This window comes from Gallus gallus, chromosome 1 (genome assembly GCF_016699485.2).
Source record: "Gallus gallus isolate bGalGal1 chromosome 1, bGalGal1.mat.broiler.GRCg7b, whole genome shotgun sequence".
Lineage (NCBI taxonomy): Eukaryota > Metazoa > Chordata > Aves > Galliformes > Phasianidae > Gallus > Gallus gallus.
In genome coordinates this window covers 86,568,386-86,582,284 of record NC_052532.1, presented here as the reverse complement: position 1 = coordinate 86,582,284, position 13,899 = coordinate 86,568,386, and the positions used below count along the sequence as shown (strand labels likewise).

Here is a 13,899-nt window from a genome sequence, read left to right as displayed (position 1 = left end):
CAACTAACCTTTTTCCTTTACATTTTCCGGTTACTCTTCTTCTTAACACATTTTTCAGGAGAAATCATCCAGAACTATTTAAACTTTGCAAGAAGAGAGTTGCCCAGAAGAGAAGAGATGTGGCTGTTCCTTCCCTGCAGGAAGGCCCAAATGAGAGCCACTTGAGGTGCAGCCCAGGTGCCTAGTCTGCGTAGGGAGCAGCTGCCAGTGGGTCCAGAAGCTGGCACACAGACAGTGGAACCCACTGGGCCCCAGCCCATCAGACACCCCAAGAAAGTCACCACTCGAGCCCATGGCAGTGCTGCTCCAACCCTACCAGACTCTACTGCAGCAGTAGGAAGGGAACGGTGCCATCTGCCAGCCACATCCCTGTCACCAAGCAGCAGCCAGACCTTGGATGTCACTTCTGCTCCTCCAACTTACAACACTCTGCCCTTCATGGCACACGGGTTACACCTGGCCCACCACGACAGGAGCTTCTCTGAAACCCAAAAGTACCAGAGCTGCAGACTCCTCGGGCTGCCATGTCATACTGTAGCCCATCCTTTGCAATGGCCGTGATGGCAGCAGCCATGCTGACACCACACAACTGGTGGCCCCAGGCAGCCCAGCACTGCCCAACATGCAGCTGCAGTTCTCACAGGGCAGGTGCAGCTGATGGGATGGCATCTTAGTGCAGTGGAGACAGCAGCAACTGGTTACAAGTTCATATGTTTGAATAGTAAACATCTTCAGCTGTCATGGTCTCTTATTTATTTGTTTATCTATCTATTTATTTAATGGTTCTGGAAATAAAATGCTTCAATAATGAACCTTTTCAGTTGTCATGTTCTTTAATCATTAATTCATTAATTCACTCATTTAGAGGTGAAATCTCAGATTAAATTTGTATTTTGACCTTAAAGGAAGTACAAAAAACAGTTCTAACACCACTCTAATGGTTTTCTGTGTCAGTCAAGCTCTAGATTCTTAGCTGTAGAGAATAAATGACTAAGTGATGTCTGTGTGCCACATGCACTGAGAACGTTCATTCTAATGATGGGAAGAATCTAAGGGAAAGTTAGGAGAAACTAATTAAATAACAGCATTCAGATTATTGAAGATTCAGAAAGAGAATACCACCTGCTTAGTAGGATGAATGCTCACAAGGTTAACCCTCTACATTGCCAGGCAATAACTCTTGATTTAGTTTCTGAGGTAACATTTACCAAGGGTCTGAGGAATCAGGTACTTTGGAGATGCCATCCCTGAAAGAACAGGGAGTTCAGAAGCTATGAAAAGAAGCAGTGATTCATGACAATTTACTGGATTTCTCTTCTTCCTAGAAATTAAGGAAACATTTAAAAATATACTGTAGGAAGCTTCCTTTGATGTAACTTCTGCAGACATTATAAGAACCATGCTGTATCAGAGTACCTCGAAGAATCGTAGCAATCACAGAATCATAGAATTTCAAGGGTTGGAAGGGACCTCAAGAGAATCACCGAGTCCAACCCCACTGCTAAAGCATTTCCCTACAATAGCTCGTACAGGTAGGCTTCCAAACAGATCTTGAATATCTCCACATCAGGAGACTCCACAGCCTCCCTAGGTGCAACCTATTCCAGCGCTCTGTCAACCTTACAGTAAAGAAGTTCTTCTACACATTAGTATGGAACTTCCTATGTTCAAGTTTTAGGCCGTTTCTCCTTGTCCTATTGCTACGCACCACTAAGAAGAGTCTGGCTTCATCCATTTGCCTCCCACCTCCTTTTAGATATTTATTAACATTTATCAGATTGTCTCCCAGTCATCTTTTCCCCAGACTGAACAGACCCAGGTTACTCAGCCTTTAACCTGGGTTATGCTTGAGCATAATCTGGAAGTTTTGTGCTTGCAGCTTGAAAGATTGCTCTTATTAAATGCTTCTGTTTCAAGCAACATATTAAAACAAATTGGAAAATCAGAATGTCCTGGAAAATCAGCTTTGTGGTGCCTTCTCCATTAAGGTTACTTACAAAAAAAACATAAAATATTTGATTCAAAACAGAACATGCTTCAAGTCGTACAATGTCTCTGCTTGTCTAGATGCAACAGATCACAACATCTGACAAAAAGCACATAAAAGGAACTTACAAAAGAGATTGTAGGAAGGAATGATTCACAGAAAACAACATATGCAAATAACAGGAGAAGGGCAAACAAAGCATCTATCATTATAAAAAGGGGAGGAATGTGAATTACTGGAAGAAAGAACCTGACAACCTAACTGTGAGTATGTTGAAGAAAACAGTAGGGTAGGCCAAGAGCCAGTTAAGATTTGCTAGAGAATAAAAACCTGTCAAACAACTCACTCATTTTCAGAAGATGATGGCAAGCTTTGTGGTTAGAGAAAGGTATACATATAGCGTATCTTAGTTTTCATAGAAACATAGAATGGCCTGGGTTGAAAAGGACCACAATAATCATCTAGTTTCAACCCCCCTGCTATGTGCAGGGTCACCAACCACTAGACCAGGCTGCCCAGAGCCACATCCAGCCTGGCCGTGAAAGTTTTCTATGTTGTGTCACAGGACAACTATATACACCAGCTAGTTATGTACAGAACTGAGGAAACAATAAGAGGGAATTCACAAAGCTGTCTGGAAAGCTGTAGTTGGAAAGAATCTAGTGTTTTGCAAGTGTTTGTCCTGGTGATATTTAATATTTTCATTTGTGAACTTAATGAGTATGCTTTTTAAATGTGGATATGATAACCAAGCTACGTGTACCTGCAAGCATACCAGAGGAAAGGATAAAGTTAGAATCATTTGGATGGGTGTTAAAATTGGGATAATAATAAGAGACTGTAATTCAGCATGGACAACTAGAAGGTGCATAGACAGGAGTCATCAACTTGAATGAATTCAGTCCTGAAAATGACTGTCCAGGAAACATTTCTACAGAAATCTGAGGATCGTAATGATTTAGTCTCTACAAAAGCCATGCTGTTGTGGAAAAGGTAAATGCTATGTAAGAAGATAAAAGTGGAACCATATCAAATAAACCATATCCTCAGTTCAGAACTCCATAATGTTTCAGTTGAACATCTGTCCTGTTCTGGGTAGAACATCTCAAGAAAAGTAGAGATGAATAGAAAAGACTCTAGAAGAGTTCATGAAAAAAATGTTAAAAAAAATCTTTGGCAGCAGCTTGAGTGAGTTTTGATTTTAGCAGAAAGCAAAGGAAAAGCTGTCTCTCTGGCACCCTCAGAATGACAAACTGTGCCTGGCTTACACGATGACCAGAAAGACTCATGTTAGATGTAACTAGAAAAGATCCGAAAACTGTGAGTACTGAAGTGAAAGAATAGATTCCCTGGGAAGAATTTTGTTGGAAGTCTTTAAGGACAAATTAGACAATATCTGTACTGGAGGACATAAATACCACTGATCTTCCATCCAGGACAAGGAATGGATATTTTTGAGGAGATATAAGGGCAATGCTATTAATTTTCTCTATAAATAGGCTTGGAATTGTTACTGATGACTTTATCATGGAAGAGTGCTCCAAATGTCCATTCGGGAACTAGTGCCACATTTTATCTGGAAGCATGAAAACCTCCCTTGTGTACCAAGAACTCCAGATGAAGCCATAGGATGTGGGTGAGCTTGCAAGATCAGGTCAAAACTGGATTTGCTAGCACTAACCATGAACTGCTGTCTTTGTAAGGGCTTTTGCTGGAATTGAATTTTGCTGGAATTGTTACTTTGCTCAGTCCAAAATTATGACCTTGGCAGATATGCTTTGAAAAAAATATTCCAAGAAAAATTGCATATATCAGTGGCTTTAAAGCAGAGAAGGGGCCAATATCAGGATTACTTTCTTATTCTGGAACTTCTGTCAAAATAAAAGTGAGCTTTCAATCATAGGGATGAAATATTGAAAACCAAGAAAGACTGAAACAAGATCAGCACAACTGTATAAAGAACTTACTATGGAATAAATTCAGGACCAGACTTGATATATTATGATTTAGTGACATGTCTTTCTATACTTAACTATTACCAGAAGTGCCAGTCAAGAAGGATTCTGTGCACCCAAACTGAGCATACACAGCATCGCATTTATGTGGGCCTAAAGCCTGAGCTAACTTCATCAGCTTGCAGAGGAAAAGTGGAGGGAGGAAAGAGGGATTTGTCTCTTGTACATGTCCCAAGAACTTGATATAACTCTTCATGGTTAAGGGAACAGTACCACAGAAACCTGGCAGTGGGTTCATTTAGATGTCGTTTTTGTTACTATATATGATGACCCCCAAAAGCTGAATTTTTAACATGAGAGACCATAAAAAGCAAAAGACAAGAAGGACAGTTGCAAAAGCAGAAAGGATGGTGCTGGCATACAGAATGACTGAAATCAGAGAAAAGAAATGTTAACCATTTGTCCCTGATTATGTAGGATTTTTCCCTTATGATTATATCACCCCAGTGTTGCACAAATCGTTTAAAATAATTCAGTCACTTCTCCTGGGTTGCAACCCTGCTAACTGATCATTTGGATTTTTTCTTTTTTTTTCCACCCATCATACATCCCACTACACTAGCCCTTGGATGACCCACGTACAAATTCCTTTCCATAAATGGAACTTGCACCTATCAAAAAACTTATAAATTGCTGTCACATCAGCCTCACACTTCTTTCCGGTTTGGTCAAAGCTACAATGTAATGTTCATATTTATTTCTGGCAATTTCCTTTCATAAATCTGTCCCTTCAGTGCCTTATACACATACGTTACTTTCCTCTGGATGTCTTCTTACCATCAGTATCTTTCTGGAATCGAAGGAAGTAGGATAATTTGCAGTGCTTTTGGTGAATAATTATGTTGTGAACATTTTGCCTAATTAAATACTATAAATAATTGTGAAAAAAAAATTAAAAACAAAAAAAATCATTCCAATAACCCTGAGCTACAAGATCTTGGTGATCTGTTCTAAAGGGGAGTAAATAACAATATTCTATCCCTCATTTGGGACATGGCTGGAAAAAAAATACTCGAAGCAGAGTGCATCTGTTTCGTGGTACTCTGCAGCTGTTTTGATTTGTGAAGATTATAGATTTTACCGATGTTTTCATGAAATCTAGTCCAATCTACCTCAACATAAAAACAAGGCAGTGATTAGATATACAGTGGTGAAATTCACCTCTATGCAGATAATCTAAATTTCCACTCAAAATCTGTTTTTGGGTCTCAGGTGTTCCCAGAATGTTTTGTAGGCTTTACAGTGACTGAATGTTTACCCCTAATAGTTACAAAAATGGCTTGCTTCTGTATAAGTGGGCCTCAATTTATGACAAAGTTGAATTTTTAATTCAGATGTGTTTCTCACTTTCTCCCCTCTTTTGCAGCAGATTTCCTGAAGGACTGAACACCTACGGGGTTTAATTTGCATCAGAAACCAGGAAGGAGGAAGATGGGTTGTGGTGATAGGTAGGACATACTGCGAGAGCTGCTCTGGACCCCTCTTTGACTGTTTCATTTTGGACTCATCCTGACCTGTATTGAGCATAGCACTCCTATTTATAGACTTCATTAGCCAGTCTCCCCCAGGATTTATGCTGCTGCTTGTTTCATCAGATGGTGATTCTGCCCAGGTTTCCTATTAAGCAGAGGTAGATGCAGAGCATCAGCAAACAGCAGTTTTACCTTTAGATATATGAGCCATGCCAAGACTTCAGCTAACACCATTCCCATCTTTCTCAATGCAACCAGGGATGATAGTGCCCTACTTTGCACTCAGTTCTAAAAGCAAGTGGCTGATACTTCAGGAACACTACCAGCACAATTATCTTCTTGTGGGTTTGTGCTTTCAAGGAAACTATGATCAAACTACATTGATATGGTTATTTTGCATGTTCCTGTTCCTTGCTGACAGTGAAATTTCGACGTTCTAGAAAGACATAAACTTTCCACATCATCCCATAAACATCCACCACCAAATGGTAATTTGTTACTCTGCCTGTTCCACACTCCCTTGCTCTGGTGCTTGTTCTTTCCATACTGCTTGGGATTTTTTTCCTTTCCTTCTAGGAATAAGAACTGCAGTAAGCCTCAGTACTGTTAACACATGTACATAAGCAACCCAGTCAAAACCAAAGACACTACCTTGGGGGAGCCAGAGAATTCTTGCATGGGACTGTAAAAGCAGGCATTCTGCTGCCTGCTACTCTCTAAAGCACATTTGGTTGATTTAAAAAGATGGCCAAACAGTGACAACCCGCTGTGTTCACTTTCTTCCCATCAATGTTGATATAACTCAGCTTGGAATGCAAATCTCTAATAAAACATTAGAGTGTTTTATTTTGCATTTTATTTTGTTGTGTTTTTTGTTAATGCACATCAAAGTCATTCATAATTCCCAGAATTTTTTACACAGAAATGTTTGCTTAAGCAAAGACTCTAGTGAGGGTGTGAATTATTTATTTATACAGTCTCCTTTTAAGTTGGGGCCAACATTAATTTGGCTGGGTCACTGGCATTGTGGATTTAATTGCCATGTAAATAGCTATGGAGCCTACGTCTTTAGTGTGCTAAATTCTACACAATGTATGAATAAAATATAGTCATTCTGACATTTTGAAGCAGTTATTTTATTAATGAAGAATTTATCAGCATTATGCCAATTCCCTTGCCTTTTGTTAATTATACGCTCCTATTGGATTTTCTGGTATGTTAATTTTGTTTGCTATAAATATTTGTCCTCATTAAGATGAATGCATTGTCAATGTTGACTCATTCCTTCTACTCAATAGATAACTTAAATGTGAGTTCATTTTTTGATGCTGTGGTTCTTACTGATGTATGAGAATAATCCAGCTCTCTCTTCCATTAAGCCTTCTTCTGCAAGGGATAAATGTCACCCTAGGAGTGGCCTAGCTTACTCTGTGTGGCATGCATGCAATTTTGAATGGGGTTTGAGATATGAGGATGCAACTAGCTGTGTTTCTTACAAAAGGAACAAAAAGCCAGGTTTTGCTAATATAGTAAGTACTGTCCCTTCTGTGAACTTCTGCCGCTAGACCAGTAATTCACACATGATGCATGCTGAGAGACTTAAAATATGCAGATATGCAATAAGGGGCATGATCAGAAGGAGGCTATGGTACAAGAGTGCTTTTAGGGCAATGGGAAAATGGTGATCTTGTACAGGAATGGCTATTTCTTTCTGAAAAGGAAGGGATTTTTTAACCTTACATTCCTGACAAGGGTAATTCTGACTCCCTTTTCCTTGCAAAGAATGGGAGAGCAAACAATCAAATAAAATTGACATACAACCATGAGTCTCTTTGACAAACATCTTGCTTATTTTGCTTGCACATGAGCTGATAACATGCCAAGTCCAGCAGGGATAACATGCCAAGCTGAGGGATGTACTGATCTGGGAAGGATAGAGCAGGGGAGGTAAGTGTGAAATGTTTGGAGAAGGAAACAGCAAGTCTACCTCCACGAAATGTGAGGGATGGGAACTGCAGCTCTAAATAGCTGTACTGAGAACCGGCTTCATTTCAAACACATGAAGTACCCTGGTTTTATGAGGCACCTACACAGTGGTTTGAAGTGAGACCTGATAAAGGAGGCCAAGACTTTAGGAGCTCAGTCTGAATGCAGAAGATAAAGCTTCCTGATGAGAAAGAGCCAAAATACTAAGCCTTGGCTAATAAGAGCTTAAGGTAACCGACAGAGAAGCAAAATACTGTTTGAAAGTAACTTTACTAGAAATAATAACTATTTAATGATTGAATCAATTAAGATTATTAAGTAAAAATAATGTAGCACAAAGACAAAGAAGAGCTATGTATCTTGAGCAGTTTTTAAAAACAAGAGAAGACTCTTCACACTAAAAGTGCTAACTTTTAAGATGTTAGGAAAAATTAACTAGCAGCTGAACAGATAGAAATAAATATTGCTTGAGTTTCAGACAATAACTTGCAGAGGCATCAGGCTCTCATTGCTCCTGAAGATAGGAAACTTGGCATGGACCTGAGTTCAATGCTGAAACAACAGCATCTTAGAGCAGAATCTTTTGTTATGAGCCAGTCACATAAAAAACACATACAGTGCTCTAAACAAATGTTATCAAATATTCAGCCAAATTAGGCTGGGGTTACACGATCACATCATACCTTTTAGCCTCCTATTGCTGTTAGAGAAGAAGGGTTCAGTATTTCTGCCACTCCTTGTCAGAACACGCAAGCCTTCTGTTTCTTTAATTATGCCTTATCTTCTAACCTGTGTTAGGATAAAAAAGATTTCAGAATACAAATCAAAGGAAGCAGTCATAGCTGAGAGCTCAAACACAACAGCAGCCAAAGAGCTGAAGTCTGTGAATGCAAAATTTGACATGGTACCAAGGACACAGAATCAGAGAATGTCTAAGGTTGGAAGGGACCTTAAATACCATCCAGCTCCAACACCCTGTCATAGGCAGGGTTGCTACCCACCAGCTCAGGCTGCCCAGGGCCCCATCCAGGCTGGCCTTGATTGCCTCCAGGGATGCAGCATCCACAGCTTCTCAGGGCAGCCTGTGCCAGTGCCTCACCACCCTCTGAGTAAATAATTTCTGCCTAATCTAACTTAAATCTCCTCTCTTTTAGTTTAAAGCCACTGTCTCTTGTCCTATTGCTATCAGATGTGAGGCACTTGGCTTTTCTGAGAGGTACTTGATTCTGAGGTGGATGCATTCTGTGCCAAAGCAAGGAATCCCCTCAGCGGGCAAGATGAGTTCCTGTTAGGGAGCAGCTGCCGGGCACCATTAGCCCTCTTCATGGTGGCAGCACCCTGACCCAGTGGGGGCAAGGCCAAGAGCAACAGGGCCACCTCTGGCACACAGGCAGCCCCTCAGGAGCGCATCGACCTAGGATCATGGTGAACAGGAAGGGCAGACAGGATGTGGCACATCTTAAGGGCACAGTGTGGGCAGTTAGCACCGGCGGTTTGTGCAGGGCATTCAAGCAGAGGGCGAGCAGGGCGTACTGCTCTTCTCATCTGAGTCTGTGAAGTCGCCAGGCTGAGAGGTCTTCAGCAGTCTGAGAGACTGATGCTTGGTATTGTGTGGAGGCACAGGCAGACAGGCAGCCTTGTCTTGGGACCCAGCCATGGGAGGAAGATAAGCAAACTTCCCACCTGACATGTAGGGTAAGGGAGACTGAACCCCCATCTCTGCTTGGGACAAAAGGAGAAGCCCCCACCTTGTTCCTGTAATCCCACTAGCCAAGAGATTTCAAGCTGTGATGTGGGAGAGAAGAAGGTGTGGATAGCAGCTTGGTACTGGAAAGGGGTGATGACATAAAAAATGTCCTACTGATGACCTGAGTCCATGCCACTTAAAAAACATGTGAAGGGTTTTAATAATTGAAGACTCTTTGCTGAGAGGTACTGAGGTGCCCACCTGCCACCTGGATAACTTCTCTAGAGAGGTTTGCTGCCTGCTGGGGGCATGTATATAGGACATCAAGAAGAAGATATTGGGTACAATAACGCTGGAGGACTACTATCCCCTCCTGGTCTTTCCTTGCAACCAGAAAATTAAAAAATATCTAAGAAGACTTTATGTCCCTGGGGAAGATGCTGAAGGGATTGGGAGTGGAGGTTGTGTTCTCCTCAGTCCTCCCAGTTGGAGACTGGGATATGGGCAGAAGGAGAAGAACAGATCAGTTGAATGAATGGCTGTGTGGGTGGTGTCACACTGAAGGCTACGGGTTCTGTGATCTACAACACACCTTCAACAAACCAGGAATGTTGATGAGGGATGGGACACAAGTGACCATGAGGGACAAGAATATACTAGGCAGCAAGCTGGTGGGACTCATGACCAGGGCTTTAAACTGCTTGGGGAAGGGAGTGTACTGCTGAGTCACAGAGAGCCAGGGAAAGCTGTCTCTAGGAAGCAGAAGGGGAAAGCCTCAGATTTGTCCCAGGTTTGTTGAAGGGCTCTTCTAGGAAGGTTATGTGGCCAAAAGCCCAGCTGAAATACCTCTATACCAATGCACTCAGCATGGGAAATAAGCAAGAGGAGTTGGAAACCATGGTGCCCTTGAAAAACTTACTGCTCTCACAGAAGCATGGTGGGATGATTTGCATAACTGAAATACCACCATTGGGGGTATAAGCCTTTTAGAAGAGATAGGTAAGGTAGGAGGGGTTAGGGAGTAGCTTTCTATGTAAAAAAAAGTGGATAGACTGCAAGGAATTCCCTCTGAGTAACAGTAAGGAATGGGTTGAGAGCCTGTGAGTTAAGATTAAAGATGGGACCAATAAACGACAGCTGGTGGTTGGGATCTACTACAGGCTGCCTGATCTAGCAAAGCCTGTTGACAAGGTCTTCTTGCTTCAGCTGCAGGAAGTGTCATACTTGCAGACTCTCATCCTGATGGGGGAAAACAACACAGTGAGCTGCAAGTGATCCAGGAGATTCCTGGAGTCCATCAAGGATAACTTTCTGGTTTTTCCCATCAGGCCACAGTGAGGTCTCCCCAATGCCTTCTGTTCTCCAGACTAAACAAGCCCAGCTCCCTCAACCTCTCCTCATCGGAGAGGTACTCCAACCCTCTCATTATCTTCATGGCCCTCCTTTGGGCACTCCAACAGCTCTGCATGCTTCTTGTGCTGGGGTCCTCACACCTGGATGCAGAACTCCAGATGGGGCCTCACAAAGGCAGTATAGAGGGAGACAATCCTATCCCTCATCCTGCTGGCCTCCCCTTTTTTGATGCAGCCCAGGATATTAATGGCCTTTCGAGCTGCAAGAGCACACTGCTGGTTCATGTCCAGCTTTTTGTCCACCAAGTCCTCAGTAGGGCTGCTCTCAAGTTCTTCTCCCAGTCTGCACGCATACCTGGGATTTCCCCAACCCAAGTACAACACATTTTTGAACTTCATTAAGTTCACACTGGCCCCCTTTTCAAGTCTGTCCAGATCCTCAGTAGACAAGTCACTGGAGAGTAAATCCACTGAGATTTACTAGGCAAAGCATGTCAGCATCAGGAAATCCCCTGAGATGAAAAATGCTGGCAGGTGGGACAACACTCAGGGAGTGCCATGTTTACTTGCGGAGGTCTTGCTCTTCTCTCTGCAGGTACATATGGCTGTTGTCATAGATGGGACAGGTCTAGGTGGATATTGCTCTGGGTTACCACTCACAGTGATTATATTTTCCTTTGCTTTGTTTTCCCTTGATTTCCCTTTCTGCCCTAATTTAGACTAAGATGGCTAAATAGAGAAAGAATAACTTGTGAAGTACAACTTGTAGGCACTTAATGACTTGCTGGAAGGACTTGGCATTACTATGTCCACTCTGTCACTCTGCATCTAAACTTTCTTTGGATTAGAAACTGTCATTTTTGTTCAGTATTGGCACAGCACCCAGTATACCAGAGCATTGCTCTGTGCCTAGAAAAGCTGTGGATTGCTAAGAAAGCTGCATGTGGCTATTGGGAAGTATGGAAAGGAGGAATGGCTGGCCTGTCTCTGCCTCTGGGGGAGGCCTGGGGGTATGGAGAGTATGTCTAACAGTAGCCATCAAGCCAGGGTAACCCCACTGGCTCTCCTTGTGTCATTCACAGCACTTTGCAGCCACTTTGCCATGTGAGTAGGTTAAGATTACACATCCAGAAAATTGAAGCACCTCTGTGGGAGAGAGTGAGGCTCAATCTAGCGAAATGGGTCTGAAAAAATGGAAATAAATACATTCAACTGGAAGAGACACATCACGACCTGAAACAGGTTGCCCAGAGAGGTTGTGGATGCTTCCACCCTGGAGGCATTGAAGACCAGGCTGGTTGGGGCTTTAAGCGACCTGGTCTAGTGGGAGGTGTCCCTGCCTATAGGGGTTGGAACTAGATGATCCTTCCAACCTAAACCATTCTATGATTCTATGAAACTGTACACACGAAGATACGTCTGCCTGTGAGTAATGAGGAAGCTCAATATTTATCAGACTGGAAAGGCTTCGGATTTGGGTTGAGATGCACCACCTCACATGGACTGGTCTTCCCATGTGTAGTCTCTGCCTGTCCGTGTGCAGCAGCTTAGTAGGTGGGACGTGTTTTCATTTCATAGACAGAAATAAGCTTTTAATCAACAGCAACCTCACAATGAAAGTCTGGAATCCATGTACATGTGGATATGTGTGGGTGCTTATTGGCACAGTACTTCATTTACACTGACTGTTTTCATGCAATGAACTACATACGTGTTGCACCTTGCGTCACCTCTTTAAATCTGAACTTTACCATCCCTACAGACTCCGTACTATTGTGTAGTCTATTTGGATGTATTTTTTCAGTTGTACATCTCACAGATGTTCAGTCAATAAACCAAAATGGTCAGTTTCATGTGTCTAATTTAGGATTATAAGTCAAAGGACAGATGGAAGATCTGGGCCTCAACATGGCTGCAAATCCTGCTTGCCATACGTCACCTCGGAATAAGATGAACCTCTTCAGATTCCTGAGGTCTTTAGCACATGGATTACTCTCTGCAGCAGACAAATTTCAAGGTCATTGGGCTTATTTCAGTAGCAGTTAAAACATGGATTTGAACACAGATTTAAAAGTAATCCAAGAGTAATCCACTTCACTACTTGTTGAGCTGTCTCCACCTGTTTCTACTATTTGAATGTTGCAATTTTTGGACTGTGACAACATACACATTTTCCTTAATACTTGCATTGTTTATTTATGCACTATGCTGCTATTTTAGCATTTTTTGAGGTGCAAATGCTTGCAGACTTCCTCTGAAATTATTTGATCATATACATTTGCGGAATGCTTTACCGTCATCTGGTACTTACTTTTTTAACATGCACTTTAGACAACACTGTGATTTGTTTGAACATTAAGTTCACTCATGGATGGAAGCCAGCATACTGCTTTCACATCATAGATCTGCACTCAATTGTGTAACATTTGGATCAGAAACATTTAGGATTAAATACCTTTTCTAAATGTTTTGAGAAAGCTTTTCTCAACAGAAGCTCTGCTGCAGTAGTCACACTTTCAGGTAACTGATCTCTATGTTCCCTGTCTTTGAACAGCAAGACTTTGAAGACTTCAGACAGTAGGTGACTTGATTAGTTAATCTTGTTTCTTTCTTTCTTTCCTTTCACCTCCTACATTTTATTACATTTGAAAATTAAAACAAACTCTTCCAATAGCAAATTTGCTTCTGTTTCCTTTTGTTTGCACTGAGATTTATATATTTGCATAACATTGCCATTCCTTCTTACGCGGAAATCAAGCCTGCTTTAGTGTCACTGCAGTCTAAGTAAGGAATAGCCTACTGCAATTTCAAACAATAAAGGCTGATTGAAGTGTCAATGACTTCAGCTGTGTTTTGTATTACAGGGTTGAACATACTTGTTTTCCATTTAAGCTAAACAATCCCAAGGAATGGAGATGACAGGATAAAGGACAGTAGTCAAAGATGTGAGGTCTCTGGCAAAGCTTACTGCAATAAAAAAGAACCTCATGGTTGTACTTATCTTTTTTTTTTTAATTTTATATTGAAATGGATGATATTCTGATACAAATAAACTTATTTACAACACTACATTCTGTTCCCCAGTTGTTCCTACAATTGGTCACGAGACTTGATTTATGAGAACAGAATGGAACACACAGAAGTGTACAAAGAAGGATGCTCTGGTAAATTAAAAGAACCCAGATTACAGGAAGTCCATCACATTTCAGTTTTAGAATATATAAACAACACACCCATTAATCTTATCTGAAGTAGCGAAAATGCAGCTTTCTCTGAGAGCAGCCTCTTTACCTTGAGAAAATACGATGCTTCTACATACAAACATAAGACAACAAAAAACCTACAAAAATGTAATTTGAAATACGCAGCAGAAATTCTGAGAATATGTCATAAAAATCAA

General features: G+C 41.5%; 1 long non-coding RNA gene across 4 annotated transcripts in view; it reads right to left on the bottom strand.

Annotated features, from left to right (window-relative positions):
* LOC101751304 overlaps window positions 1-13,899 on the bottom strand; it is a 423,708-nt gene that overhangs the window by 93,173 nt on the left and 316,636 nt on the right. For all 4 annotated transcript variants that reach the window (XR_005842154.2, XR_006930981.1, XR_005842158.2 and 1 more), the window contains one exon: window positions 8,144-8,249. This is a non-coding gene — a long non-coding RNA (uncharacterized LOC101751304). The remainder of the gene's footprint in view (window positions 1-8,143; window positions 8,250-13,899) is intronic.